Source organism: Peromyscus eremicus, chromosome X (assembly GCF_949786415.1).
Source record: "Peromyscus eremicus chromosome X, PerEre_H2_v1, whole genome shotgun sequence".
In the NCBI taxonomy this organism is placed as follows: domain Eukaryota; kingdom Metazoa; phylum Chordata; class Mammalia; order Rodentia; family Cricetidae; genus Peromyscus; species Peromyscus eremicus.
The window spans coordinates 41,787,851-41,803,726 of record NC_081439.1 but is presented as its reverse complement, the minus strand read 5'-3'; positions in this window follow the sequence as shown (position 1 = coordinate 41,803,726).

Genomic DNA, 15,876 nt, shown 5'->3' with positions numbered 1-15,876 from the left:
CAAAACCCACTATCAGAGTTTATTAGGGAAGGAGGGACAGAAGGGAATGTGCTTGGGCCTAAGGGAGGGGAGAGGGAGAAAAAGAAGAGGGGAGGAATCTTGGACCTGCTTTTTATGGATTCCCCTGCACATGCATATATGGGCTTACAGAGCTATGCCATGAATGCACATAGATTGCGTGATCACGCTGCATGCAAATTATGCGATCACATAGCACATGGATTGATTACATAGGATATAAAACCCTGGGGGAGTGGCCAGGAATTCCAACATTCCAGACTCTTTGCTTACTATAAAAAAAGGCTGTTGAACAGAAGTGGGGGCACCATGTCTCCTGAAACTGCTTCCAGCTGACTTGGTGGGCATCAGTTAAGTCTTGGGGGGGGTAGGGAAGGGGGCTTCGGAGGTAGCCAGGTATCCTAGAGTAGTGGATTGTCATCTGCTGCTTTGGGAATTGTCTGACAAGGTGCTGTCCCGGTAGATTCAAGCTGGCTCTGGAGCTCACTGACCTGTCCAGGTGGATTCAAACCGGCTCTGAAGCTTGGAAGAAAATTTAAACATATTAAGAAGCAGCCATGGGAAATTCAAAATGTTGAGCTGGTGACCGTGATATTGTAATGTTTAGTACTCTGCTATATTGGTTAGTGTTAGTGGGGGAGGGGATATTTGGAACATGCTTTTAATTTTAATTTTTACCTGAAATAAGCCTTATCTGAGACAGATTATTTTAAGGCACCTGTTTCCTTTATTAGTTTAGCAGCCAGGAGATACAGGTGATCAATTGCTGAGGGCATTTAACAGTAATAGATTGTTATATTAAAGTCTGTTTTTTTGCAGAGTCCAGACCCTTTTGAGTCTGGGGGTGTAAATACCTCTGGACTGTTACTGTTCCTTACCACTTGGGTATATCTGATGGTCCTTGGACTCTGGCTCTATGGTGATCCTGTAACAATTAGCTGAGTAGTTAATTAGGAGAGGGAACCAGGAAGAGAAAAGCTTGTGGAGTGAAACCTCATTTGTCGGGAATTGGTGACAAGGCAGTGGATCCTGGTGTCCTCTGGAACTTGAGAGAGGTCCCTGTCTGTGTCACTGTGCATGAGGAGGAGAAGAGCACTGCTGGCAGGTCTGGAGTGAGGCACATGAAGGGAGCAAACGAAACAAAAGCTCCTACCTTAGCCAGAACATCTCTTCCCATTAGGCACAGGGCAGGCTGGTGCCACTAAAAATGTGTGTGTAAGAGGGATGCCCCTGAAAGTACAATTAAGTGGTGGGGTCTGGTGAGGTGGGTAAGGCTGTCCCCCTACCCTACCAATAGGGAAATGAGAACGAGAGTTGGGACCCCAAAACTCCCTCAGGATTAAGTAAGTGGCTCGGTGTCCACAAGGAAGGAAAAGGATCACCCCATGCTGCAATGGTTATCCTGGGTTGCCTGTGAGCCTGTGGCCAAACCTATGAGGTCTGCTGGAGGGTGGTCTTGGTTTGATGCCCCCATGCCATGAGGTGCACGGGGTGGGAGGGGCAGTCAGCTGACCAGTGTCCCTCTTGGTAGCACTTCAGACAAGGCCCAGTTTGGCCTGCGTGGGGCAGGGCATGCACAAGCCCAGTGGCCTTCTCTACCACCCTTAAAACAGGGACCTGGAGGCCTTCAGGTAGCCAGTCAGACAGCGTGTGCCAGCATTTGGCAGTTCTGCTTACAGGCTTTCTCATCTCTCCCATGGCACACCTTAAATGCCACCGCTAAGACTTCTGCTTGTGGAGTCAAAGGCCCTCTGTCCAGACTCTTAAGGTTAGCTCTGATGTCGAGGAAGCTCTATGAGACAAAGTGGGTCATAAGGAGCTGTCTGCCCTCTGGGCTCTCAGGATCTAAAAGAGCCTTTGTAAAAGCCATTCTAAAAGATGACACGGATTTTATTCCTTATCTTGAATCATGTTTTTTAGCTTTTGATAGTTTACTGGTTTGAGGGAAGCCTCAGGAACACCCACCAGGAGGCAAGTTATAAAGTGGTCTCAAGCTAGAGAGCCATCTGGGTTATTGTAATCCTAACGCAGGTCCTGATCAGAAATTCATTTGTGTGAATCCCAGCCTGCTTCCAGACTCGTCTGTGCTTCTCAGGGCAGCTCGAGAACAAGTTACAGGAAGAGCGAAGGTAGGAGCCAGAGTTGGGCAGGAGCAGCCTGCCCAATACCGGAGAGTGGAGTGGAGGTCAGACAGGCAGAGGTTCTTTGGAGTCAGAGATTCCTCAAGTTCAGGTTGCATGTGGGCAGGAGAGAAAGACTCAGAAAGGGACGGTTCAGAGCTTAGGTAAAAAGTTTGGGGGTAAGGTAACTCTTTTCATTTGCCCATTCGCTGGCAGAAGTTAGATAATTCCCATGAAATATTGGGGTCCCAGCAGCCATTATGTGGCCATATTTATTGGTATCCCAGGGATATTTAAGGTATTTTTCAGAGGAGGAGTGGGGCTAAGAGGAGAAAGCTTATGCCCTATGACTTCAGCCAAAAGAAAAAATACTAAAAAAACAAACGTGATCCAAGACCAAATCTCAGGCGTTCCTGAGATTAGGGAAGGATCTGTAAATCAGCACAAGTTACCCGACCCTTTGTCAAGAGAGGGGTAAGGGCCAGGGTGTACAAGCACGAGGACCCCCCCCCGGGGGGTCTGACAGCATTCAATGCTTCATAAGGCCAGAGAATGAGTCTGTGTGTGTGACGCCGAGGACCTCCCCGGGGTCCGACAGCGAGAAATGTATCTCAGGCTGCAGTTGTGGGAAATGGTGAGGGATTGGAAAGGGAAAACTCACCAATCTGAGCAGCCGGTGTTGTGTGGAGTAGTCTGGCGGCTGAGAAAATGAAAAAAGTGGGCAGTTGTAGATTGAACAAACCTCGGTACAGGATCCTGGAAGCAGAGGGTTGTGACCCACATTTTATAGATTCCCCTGCACGTGCGCATATGTGCTTATGGAACTATGTCACGTGTGCACGTAGATTGCGTGATCATGCAGCGCACAGATTATGTGATCACGCAGCGCACAGATTATGTAGGACGTAAAGCCCAGGAATGACTAATCATTTTTCCAACACAGCATGGTCATGTAGCTGGGGGAGTGGCCAGGAATTCCAAAAGAGACCCTTGCCTCCTAGAGCTCTGTATTTTATTTGTTCTCACCTTTTCACCTCTACACAAGATCTGGTACTAGGCACACAAGTCTGTCCACTGGCTTAGCCAGGCTAAGCCCCTGACTCCCGTTGACTGTGATGACAACCCACTGAATGGCTTGGTCCTCTTTTTGTCCTCCCTGGGTTCTGGGGATGCCTGAGACTATAGGCTGCAGTGACATTTTCCTTCCCTCTTTTTCATCCATGGGGAACTTGTCTTCCATACCCTTTCATTCCTTCTTGGGATGCCTCTTAGAAAACCTCCAGCCTTTCTACCGGGCACCCTACCTGAAGGGCCCTAAATTTATTCACTTTTGCAATCAATCTTGCCTTCAATACCCCTTAGATAATCAATCCAAAGGGCCACCTAATGGCACCTTAGATCGTAATAGTATTTGGGACTTTACAAATACTGTGAGTGACGGGGGACATGGAAAGAGATTCCCCAGTCCCTATTTCTCTGCTCCAAGCCCTGTTTGTTTTTGGCTAGTCTCCCCTCCCCCACACACTGTGTAAATGTCCTGTCTTTTAAGTTACAGTAGATAGATCTGTAAGTCTGTTGCAAAGTGGGAGCTAGGAGTGAGATCTCCCAGGAAGGGAAGAAAGCAAAGGAGTAGGCCAGCTGTGCATGCACGCACCCTGCACGCACCCTGCATGCACCCTGCACACACTCCTCACTGGCTGGTGCTTCTCTCAGCTCCCTCCTGCGGCATCCTTTGTCTATATGCAGGACCCAAACATGTCCTATCTCTAAGCCTTCTTTGTTCTCAGCTTACCAGATTCAGTTTTACAGGGACTCAGGTGTCTTTTAGAGATGAGTGGCATTAGACTGTTGTTTTATGCTGTCTCATTTGGATTAAAATCTGGCTCTAGAGTTAGGGTATGACTCCCCCCACTCTAGACCCAAGCATGCTTGTTTAAAGGTTCTTCTAAAATCTCTGTCCAGTATCAGGTGAGTCACTTGCTGTGTGACAGAGAAAGGAGAGAAAACAAAACAAAGGGACAGACTGTTCCCAATAGGACTATCGCTACTCATCTCATACCCTTTGGCTTTGGTTTAACACTCTAACAATTTTGCTAAGGTATAAATCTTATCTCAAGATTTGTAAAACTATTGTGTAATTAATCTTCCTGTACCTCAAGATTTATAAGTATATTGGGTCTGATTAAAACTCTGTAAAATCTGTAACAAAAGGGTTAATTTAAAACTCATAACACCAAGATGGATAGTTAAACATCTATACATAGGTAATCTTAAAAGAAACATGTGGCTTGCTGCCACCTTAACTGCTGTCCCCGCACTGGGAGGGAGGTAGCCACGTGGCTGACAACCATCTCTGCTAGGGTTGGAAAGGATGGACTTTGCCATGTGACCTCACTCCCATTTTGATAAAAGTGACCACATGACGTAAACCATCCAAGGAAAAACAGCCCCACCTAGCTGTGAGGCCCAAACCAGATGATTCTTCCACTATTTTCAATTACACTAACAAGCCTCAAATCCACAGTCCCTTCTCTTCTTCTCCAGCCTCTCTGGTTTCCCTTTCTCCCTTTCCAGTGACAGGCTGAGGCAGTCCCTGACCAGGACCCTATGAAATTATAATACCGCAGGGGACATCCTTGCTAGGGATTGTGGGAGCCCAAATTACTCAGAGTCAGAGACTCTGAGCCTGCTTTACCCAACAGGGCTGCATAATGGGATGACTTGGCCACTGGTCGAGGTGTTTTGAAGGGTCTACACTTGTCTGTACGTTGTGCTTTGATCTTGCAAGAGGGAAGTCTTATGCCTCACCCCTTGGCATTATACAAAAGCCCTTTGGAATAAACTTCAAGGTGACTAGGTATTGACCTAGGGCCCTCCAGAAGCTATCTTGTGTCTCTATCTTTCTTTCTTTCTGTCTTTTTTTTTTTTTTTTTTTTCCGAGACAGGGTTTCTCTGCGTAGCTTTGTGCCTTTCCTGGATCTCACTCTGTAGACTAGGCTGGCCTTGAACTCACAAAGATCCCCCTGCCTCCGCCTCCCAAGTGCTGGGATTAAAGGCGGGCACCATCACCGCCCGGCCATGTCTCTGTCTTTCTTATCATCTCCTTATATCTTTCTATTTATCATTTCCTCATTCCTCTCTCCTCGCCCTTTGGCAGGTCAGAGCTGGACTCCGGCAGACTCCTACAAGGGATCAGTTTGTAACTTGCCTCCTAGCTGGCCACCCTTAAAGAGGTAAATTATGAAAAAAATCCAAGAGGTCATCCAGGACAAACATGATAGCCTATCTCAGTTCCTAGACTGCCTCACAAAGCCCTCTTACAATATACCAGTCTTGATCCTGAGACCCCAGATGGAAAACAACTCCTTATGACCTATTTCTCCAGAGCTTCCCTGATATTAGGGCCAAACGTCTAGAGAAGTGACCCCTAATTCCACAGGCAGAAGTCTTAGCAATGGTCTCTAAGGTGTACCTTGGGAGAGATGAAAAGGCCTGAAAACAAAAAATACCTAATGCTAGCGAAGACCATTTGACTGGCCATAGCAACTGCCCAGGCTCCCTGGCCTCCAAAAGCCTGAAAACCCGTGGGTCCCTGTTTCAAATGCGCCTGTCTGATCTCTCTTAAACCACCCAGACCATGTCCAAGGTGCCATCAAGAAGGTCATTAGGGTCTTGACTGCTCCCATGTCCCTTGAGGCTTGGGGACATCATGCCCAGGTAGCCCTACAGCTGACTTCCTAGATCTGGCCATGGACAACTAAGGGCGCCCAGGCTCCCTTGACCTGATCGCTGCCATCACACACTGGGAGCCTCAGGTAGACATCACAGTATCAGGGGGATCTCTCTCTCTCTCCTTCTGGACACTGGGGCCACCTACATATCCCTGATGGAGTTTTAGGGACCTTCATCTTCTTATTCCCTTATTGTCAGGGTGACAACTTTACCAGCCTCATCAAACTCCACCAAATATGTCACCCAGGCTCAATACCCACTCTCTCTCCATAGCTTCAGGGGGCTTAAGCCCCTTATCTCTGTATATCTACAGTAGAGATTTATTTCACCATTAAGAACAACATTATGTCATTTCCAAGAAAATGGATGGAACTTTATGTCATGATGTTAAGTGTATTAAACCAGACTAAGAAAAATACTCTATTTTTTCCCCTCTTATGCAATATTAGTGGGAAAAAGAGGCCGTGGAATTACAAGGGAAGCTCATGAGAGATACAGGAAAACATTGGAGATGGGGGGATAAAGAGATGGTAATCAAGGAGTTGGATATGACACAAATGTGTTATATGCATATACAAAAATATCACAATGGAACTCATTAATCTTTATAATCAGCAAATACTAATTAAAATGCCAATAAACAATTTACCACTCTGAAAATCACTCACTGATCTTCCAGATATTTGTCTTGATTACCAATTCTTGACCACATCACAACTTTCTACCTCTGAATTTCCATATATAAACCTATCGATAGCTTTCATTTTAAATAAAGAGATGATAGATAGAACGATAATGTGTGCATCTCCCACACTTAGTATCAAGTCCTTTTCCATTTCCTATTCTTTTAAACTTTGTACTTTCAGTTCTCCCTTCATCAGAGTTTTGTCTTTAAGAGATAAGTGACACGGGTCCCTTTCAGGACAAGGACATGAACTATGCAATCTCTACACAAAGCTCATTGAACAAACATCAAGGGACTTCCCTTGAGGACTATCAGGGAGGGTCCTGTAGAAAAGTATTAAATAAAGGGATTGTTGGAAATGTGGCATCGGGAATCTTAAGAAGTCTAGAAAATGGTTCTCTTTCCTTGTAAATGTTCCTACATCCATGAAAAGGTAGTGCATCCCTCAGCCCCTGCCTTGCTATGCGACATCCTTAAAATGGCAAAGAATTTTTAATTAAGTTTTTATTTTTAATTACATCTATATGCACATATCTTTCTATCTGTGTATGGGTATGTGTGAGGGCAGTACCTGCAGAGGCCAGAAGAGCTGAAGTTACAGGCAGTTCTGTGCTGCCCAATGTAAGTGATGGGAACCAAACTCTGGTCCTCAGGAAGAGAAATACATGTTCTTTTATTTTAATTAATTATTTTCTTCAGCTAGATCACAGTTTCCCCTCCCTCCCTCCTCTCCTCCCAGTCTCTCCCTCCAACCTCCCTTTTTCCCCCACTTCATTCTCCAATCCACTCCTCCTCCTTTCTCTTCAGAGAAGGGCAGGCTTCTCTTTTATATCAGCCAGCCACGGTATATCAAGTTGTAGTAAGACTAGGCACCTCCACTTCTATTGAGGCTGGATGAGGCAACCCAGTAGGAGGAAAGGGTCCCAAAAGCAGGTAATAGAGTCAGAGACAGCCCTTGCTTCCACTGTTAGGAGACCCACTAGAAGACCAACCTGCACAACTATAACATGTGCAGAGGACCTACATCAGTCCCATGCTGGTTTTCTGGTTGGTGGTTCAGTCTCTGTGAGACCCTATGAGCCCAGGTTAGTTAATTCTGTGCTTTGTTTGTGGTATCCTTGACCCCTCTGGCTCTCATAATCCTTCCTACCACTCTTCCACAGGACCCTGAGGTCCGCTGAAGGTTTGGCTAAGTACATATTCTTAAACCACTAGGCCATCTATCCAGCCCTGCAGCTAAAGATTGCAATCACAGGTTTATTTAACTTGCTTTCCTCTATGAATCTTGTGGTCCTAACAAAATTTTGCTTTTTATACTACACTACTAAGATATTCTCAGTTTATGTGTAAAGGAAACTTTTGTTGTTGTTTTTGATGGGGTAAGGGAGGAAGAAAGTTAAAAAAAAAGAAATCCATTTTAGCTTGAGGCTTAAGGTTTGATTTTTGTTTCATTATTATTATTTTTTGAGACAGGGTTTGAGTTAGCTCAAGTCATCCTCAAATTCTATGTGTAAGCTGTGCTATTGAACTCTTGAGCCTCCTTCCTCTATCTCTAGAGTGTTGGGATTACTGTTGTACAGTACCATATGCTGTAATAGCGAATGCTTCCAAAACCCACCAATGGCTTTCCATCAAATAAAATCCTCATTAATAATACTGAATTAGAATTTCTCTTCCCACTGATCTTTATATCCTTAAAGAAAACTGACTCTCCTTCCTGTAGAAGCCCTCAATTATTCATAGCCACTAAATAATGGCATGTGGGGGAACTGTGAGGCTCTCTAGACTATTGACTAGCTTGATCTCGGGCAGATTTTGTTCAGGCAATCACAGTAGCTGTGAGTTCATGAGTGCAGTGGTACTAGCATGTCCAGAAAACACTGTTTCTGTCTGGTTCGTCCCATCCTCTGACTCTTACAATCATCCCACCCCTCTTCTATGATCATCTCCAAGCCTCAAGGAGGGAGTCATATAGATATTCTATTTGCAGCTGAGTGCTTTGTTGACACTAACTCTGCATTTTTTTTTTTTTTTGGTTTTTCGAGACAGGGTTTCTCTGTGTAGCTTTGCGCCTCTCCTGGAACTCACTTGGTAGCCCAGGCTGGCCTCGAACTCACAGAAATCCGCCTGGCTCTGCCTCCCGAGTGCTGGGATTAAAGGCGTGCGCCACCACCGCCCGGCTAACTCTGCATTTTTATCAGTTGTGAGTTTCTGCTTTAAACCCTGTCCATTGCACAAAGAAACATCTCAAATAAAGTCTGAGTGCTGCACTAATCTATGGCTAATAAAGATACAAATTTAGAGGGCAGGTTGATTTTATGTCCATTTATGAGAATAATAGTAGTAGATTTACTTCTGGGACCTTTGAGCTCCCAAACCATTTGTTCTTGGTCAGATTTCCAGACTCAGAAAGATAACTGTTGCAATGTCTTACTCATGTGGGATTTCAGCATTGAATCTTTAAATTTGTGTGTTTACCTTGGAGCACTAGCGGAAGACATGAAATTAGAACAGTATCCCTGGTCAAAAGGGGTTGATCCAACAGATACTGACTCAGGAAGGAGATGGGGTTTGGGACTCTCCACTGGTAACAACATCTCAGATGACATTCATCACCTACTGTGGTGGTTTGAATGAAAATGGCCCCCATAGGCTCATAGGGAGTGGCACTATTGGGAGGTGTGGCCTTATCAGAGTAGGTGTGGTCTTATTGGAGTAAATGTGTCACTGGAGGTGGGCTTTGGGGTTTCAGAAAACAGGCCAAGCGGCACTTTCTCTTCCTGCTGCCTGCCAATCCAGATGTAGAATTCTTGGCTACCTTCTCTGGCACCCTGTCTTCCTGCTTGCTGCCATGCTTCCTATCATGATGATAATGGACTAATAAGCTGTTCCCAATTAAACGTCTTCCTTTACAAGAATTGCTGTGATCATGGAGTCTCTTCTCAGCAATAGAAACCCTAAGACACCTATCCTAACAGTAAGTTCCATAAGACCAGGGAATATCCCTCAACTGAGGCAAGTACAATGGAGGTGCCCTATGAATTTGCTGACTCAAAGCTTCTCAGTGACCAAAGTGTCTTCTCTATGGCCTCATGAAACTGTAAGGAGCATCTGATGGTCTAAAACAACATGGCATGCTGCTTATTGAATATGTTAGTGGTGTGATGTATATATGGATGCTACTAAATGAGTTTGCATTGCATACACATTTAGTATTAAGTCTTTACACATTAGATTCACAAAATGTGTATTCTGTACTGAGAATGAAGTTTTCTTTTCTCCTGCTGTGGTAAAATGGGTTTGTTCTTCAAATCCTTTCCCATGCTATTATTATCACCTCTGTCTTACTGGGTTTTACACGGAGTAAGATAGACTTCAGTCATAGAAATTTTCTAAGGGAAAAATGGGAAAGTAAAGATGATACTCTCTTTTTGGTACCAGTATCATCCACATAGTCATAAACAGCACCAATGCCTGACATCCAGACTGTGTAACTAGGTTTCCAGGTCTCAGTTATGTCAACAATATCATCAATTGCTTTGATAACATTTTCTTCTGAAGCCTTCTTTGTACCACTCTATATATTTTCCCTGCCCAGAGTGTCTTCACCCAAAAGACATCTTTCAGGCACCCTCTTTAGTTACTGGCTAAATACAAAATGAAGATGCCCCTAGTCTTGTCCTATGTCACACCAACAGAGAAGATAATCTAATTTCAGGGGCTGCATCATCTCTCCTCCTTAGAGGAAGAAAGAATGGGATTTCTTCATAACAAAGGTAACAGGGAGATGTTGTTGTTTCAGAGTTTGCTGACAGGGTGAAGATTTATCCTCTATGCTCTTTTTCCTGACTGGTGAGAGAATTGCAGACCTGGAATCTGCTGTGCCTCTGGGTCACTTGGTAATTTAAAATTGATGACTTGGAAAGAGAATGGTGATAAAGACAGTGCCTTGGGACAAGCCTTTTTATAGAAAGGTATTGTAATTTGGGGGATGAGGGTAATGATTTCACACAACTCTTAAGAAAAAGAGAAACAGTGGTTTGGGGATGTAGTTTGATCGATGACTTAATCAGCTAGGCTCCCATGACAACCCCTTTCTGAGCCCAGAGACGAAGATGTGCAATTTACTGATTAGAAAAGGTGAGCACCAAGTGCTAATTAAAAGCATATAAGTACTATAGTGTGCGATTCCATTCCACAACGCTCAAAGTCAGACCAAATGAATCTATGGTAGTAAGAGTCAAAGCAGAGATTACCTTGGGGTTAGGGTTAGGAACTAAAAAGTGACATATGTGGAAAACTTCTGGAGTGCTAGGAATGTTCTAGTCCTTCAATATTTTGCTTGAGTGTATTCATTTTGAGAAAGTTCATTTGTCTATATATATTTATGATTTGGGCAATTTTCTTTGTATTCTATATTTGATTAAAAATTTGCTGATCTATCCCCACCCAACACACATAAACACTCTTTTAATCATGCTGTCTACTTAGGAATAAATCACAAGACCCAGTAATCATTGGTTGAAATTGTATTTGCAAGTCAGTTGTTCAGCAAAAGGATGGATTTCTACCCTTCTCCAAAATTCACATTTTCCATCACACTTTATGGCTGTGTATGTGTTAGCTCTCTTCCTGATCTTAATAGCTTTGCTTTGAATGTGCTTAATGCTGGAAAAGCCATTACTTGGAAGAAGCTGTAACCTTAATGGGCTTCTTTATCTTGTTGACAAATTATACGTTGGATACATGTTTGCATTGAAATATGCAGCCTTCCATCAGTTATTAGTCAGTGAAACCAGTACACCTCTCAGTGGCAGTGGTCACTATCAATACGTGTAGGACAAGATGAGGGACCCTTTTGATGAGGCCTAGTGCTTCCTGGATACTAATTAGGTCCCTGCACAATGGAGCTGGCTCCGAAGACCAAATAAAAGAATGCATCAAAATGTTGAGGCGCATTACCACACTGTTTCTTCTGCTCCCTAGGAACAAATCAGATGTAAATGAATCCTTGGGGCCTTTTAAAGGCCACATATTTGAATTATTTATTTAATTTCTGGGATGGATATGCTTTCCTGTGCTTCATAGGAAACAAGTATAAACCTATACAGAAAAGAGTCTTTCTCAAATCTCATTCCTCCACAAGGCATTGTCTAGCCCCTGTTGTCACTGCTGGGACTATCTTTGTCTTTTCAGAGATTACTAATGTATGTTAAAATAAAATCTGAAAACAACACTAAGAGTGTTATATGAGACTCCTCTGGCCACCAAATAAAATCTGTTTTAGAAACTGACTGCTTAGTGTGGTTTGACACCAATGCAATCAGTATCAACGGGGAGTTTGTTAGAAATGTGGAACTTGAAGTCCCAGCCTGAATCAGAATCTGCATTTTAGTCTGTTTTATGCTGCTGTAAAAGAATACTGCATACTAGGTAACATAGTGAACTGAAATTTATTGGCTCACAGTCCTGGAGGTTGGGAAACCAAATATCACAGTGCTGATATCTTCGAGGATATTCTTTCTGTATCAACCAATGGCAGAATGTGAGAGGATTAGAAATGGAAGAGTTGGTCGCCCTTTCGACAATTATTCATGGCATAATCACCTCTTGAAAGATATTAACTCTTAATACTATTATAATGACAAATTTCAACCCAAGTTTTGGAGGGAAGAAATATTCAAGCCACGGCAATTTGCATTTTCAAGATCCCTGTAAGATTCATAGTACCTTACATTGTGTTATACTCTAGGATAAAGAGACCTCCAAATGTGTTAATGTCTGTACAGAACTACTGAAATTATTCTAAAATGGAGGAAAAGTTAACTCAACATATTCTCATCATCCTTGTTATAATGTTCCCAAATATTTCCCCTTTATGAATGTATACAAAATATGCAGGTGTCCTAAGACAATTAATCGATGAGTCCTTTCCCCCATTTCTTCTAGCATTACAACTTGAAGATTTACCGGAGTGCATGGTGTGTGTGTGTGTGTGTGTGTGTGTGTGTGTGTGTGTGTGTGCACTCAAATGTTGGATGTCTAGGTGCTGAGCAGTGCACACAGCCCAGTGTGTGTGTGTGTGTGTGTGTGTGTGTGTGTGTGTCTGTGTCTGTGTGTGTGTGTGTGTGTGTGTGTGTGTGCACTCAAATGTTGGATATCTAGGTGCTGAGCAGTGGACACAGCCCAGTGTGTGTGTGTGTGTGTGTGTGTGTGTGTGTGTGTGTGTGTGTGTGCTCAAATGTTGGATGTCTAGGTGCTGAGCAGTGGACACAAACCACGAAGACTCTAGCTTGACTGCCTCCCAAACCTGAGAATCTAGTAAGTTCCAGGTTTCTGCATCATCTTTCTCAACATTTTCCTTCTTGTGTTACCCCTTCCTCCTCTTTTGGTCACTTCTTCCCTTCCTTTATGACTCATCTCAGTGCTCTCAGTAGGGGACAGTACCAGATTGCTTCCTAAGCTATCCATCTCATCATCCCTGTCTGTGGTCTGACTGGTTCTTCTTAGATTCATGGATCCTACTCACACACCTGGGACACAGTATTATTTCAGCCTAAGAATGTGAAATCATCTTGATAAGAAATGAGAGGGGGGTGACTTTAAGATTTTTAGCTCTACCAGCTGTGGTGTCTTTTATGTCCTTCAATGCAGCACTCTAGGCCAAGACAGGAGGGTGGTAAGTCTGAAGCCAATCTAGGTGACGTGGTGATACTGTCTCAAAAATGCAGCAAATGTAGGCCTGGTGAAATGTCTCAGTGGGTATAGGTGCTGGCCACCAAGCCTGACGACCTGAGCTCAATCCCTGTAACCCACATGGTAGAAAGAGAACAGACTACAGAAAGTTGTCCTCATTGTGGCATATGAATACACACACACACACACACACACACACACACACACACACACACACACACCACACACACACACAATTAATAAATTTAAAAATAATGTAAAATAAATTAAGTGAAATATATGAAATTCTGGATTCTTTGAATAACACACAATGGGTTTTTACAAATAACCTATGGTAAAGAAAAGAAATGCCATAGGTCAGTTTTGGCTAGATTTATGTTAGAGTGAAATTTTTTGCTTGGTGTATCCTGATTCCTCCATGAAAAGACATAGTAAAACTCAATATACTTTTCCTTTTCCTCTGTTTTCCCAATTTCTTTCTTCAAGAGATAGAGAATATACTTTTATACCACAAATTATTCATCCAAATGCAATTTAAATGTAGAGTTCCTTTATTGTCTTCATCAGACACCTGTTAAAGTCTGTTGCTGAGGATTTTACTTTTTTATATTATTTTATTTTATTGAATTACAATATTCTACAAAACATCTATCATAAATGTGCAGCTTTATGAGGTCTCATAAGTTGATTACACCCATGAAACTAACACCTGGGGCAAAACTTCAAGCAGGTTTTGCACTTCAGAAGGCCCCTTACACATCTATTATAATCACCACAGGTTTCCATGCCCAGCCACTGTTCTGAGTCTTTGGTACTTATTAAGCTCCTGTTTGTATGCCTTACGTAAACGGTATCAAATTGTAAGTACTTTCTTATATCCATTCAGCTTTTTTCACTCAGCAGTTGTGGTAGTGAGATCTAACCATATTGTATATAAAGTCAAAAATCATTAAGTCTCATTACTGGATTATTTATCTGCCCTACTATTGACGGCTGTTTCCGTGGGTTCCAGTTGCAGCTATCATGAACATAACTACTATGAAAATTCTTACATGCCTTCATAAAAATTTATGAGTATTTCTGTTGGGCATAGAATAAAGATTAAAAAAACTGCTGGGTGATGCTGAGTTTTTAAATGTATCAAGACTGATTAGTTCATACACATCAGTGCCAAGGAAGCAAGTTATGTGATTAGGCAAGCACACATGCATTCAGACACCCAAGTGGGAGAAGAGAAGCCAACATCTTTTTTCTACTACATGAAAAAGGAACTCTCTGCCTACCAGCAATTTCTGAGTTGCTGCCTTATTCCAGCTTTCCAAGGATGCGGTGTTGATTGCTTTAGTTTATTATGATTTTAATGAGATCACCCTGCTGCTGCAATAGCTTTTCCAAGCATGACACATCCTGGCTCCATAGTGAGAACCAAGTCAGTTCTCAGCTGTGTGCCAGCAGCAGCTAAAAAAATTGCTGCTCACAATTTTCTGCCTTGGGATCTCCACCCTTGAGGGTAAATACTGAAGACAGGAGAAGCCATAAGCAGAAAATGTGGTTGTCTGTATGCTGTCACTGGAAATTCTGCCTGGTCCTTAAATAACCCTAACCAAAACATCCTGTTTGTAGAAGTCCTCAAATCCTTACCATTTAAAATAGCATTTGAGAACAGACTACTGAGGTAGAGGACATGCGTTTGAAAGTCTACTACTGAAATGCAATGTTTCTTTCAGGGAGAGAAGGGGGCTTTTAGCTGTTTCCCAGGGGGTTAATCCGTCATAAACTTGTAAGTCAAAAGAGAGTCAATGTTCAGGTCACAAGAACTAGAGGGTTCAATGGAGGTGGCAGGGCCAGGAAACGGCAGCAGTGCAGCCTTCGGGGGCAAGCAATGATCCTTGGGGCAGCAGTACAATCATATCAGGCCAACACTGGACCCACAGATACGTCCACTAATCGCCAAAAAAGCCAATCTGAAGTTCAGACAACATCCAGGAATCAAATGTCTGCTGAGGAAGCACTTGTATCTTCATTGATCTGCAAATCAGATTGTCTAATTTCAACTAATAAATAAATGATAATGAGGCTTATGTTCGAAAAATCTGCTATTTGTACTTTTCTTGTTACAGTCATCTTACCTGGCTATATTTTAGTCTGGGGGAGAGGAGGGATTTGGTTATTACCTCATTCTTTATTCTCATCCCCAGGCAGTTCAAAAACTTTTTCTGTTAAGTAAACTTTATTTGAACTTAAACAAAACATTATATATAATATATCATATATATTTATTATCTACCTCTGTGTGTATATAGTTTTTATATCATTATATTATTTCATGGTGGTGATTTTCAAAGACAAGACACGTTGCCAGAGACTCATACTGAAAAGACAAACTCTTCATTGCTTTTCTGATAATAAAATAATGCATGCTCATAAGAAATTAAAATTTCATAGAAATGAAGAAACTAAAATTTTAGTAGAAACTAAAAGTGATATGAACTTGGAGTATATGATAAACTGAGAGTTAAAGCTGTTAGTTGCTCATAGTTTTACTATAGAAGGCAGATTTTAAAAGTGGTATTGTGACTACTTCTTATGCAATAATACACACACACACACACACACACACACACA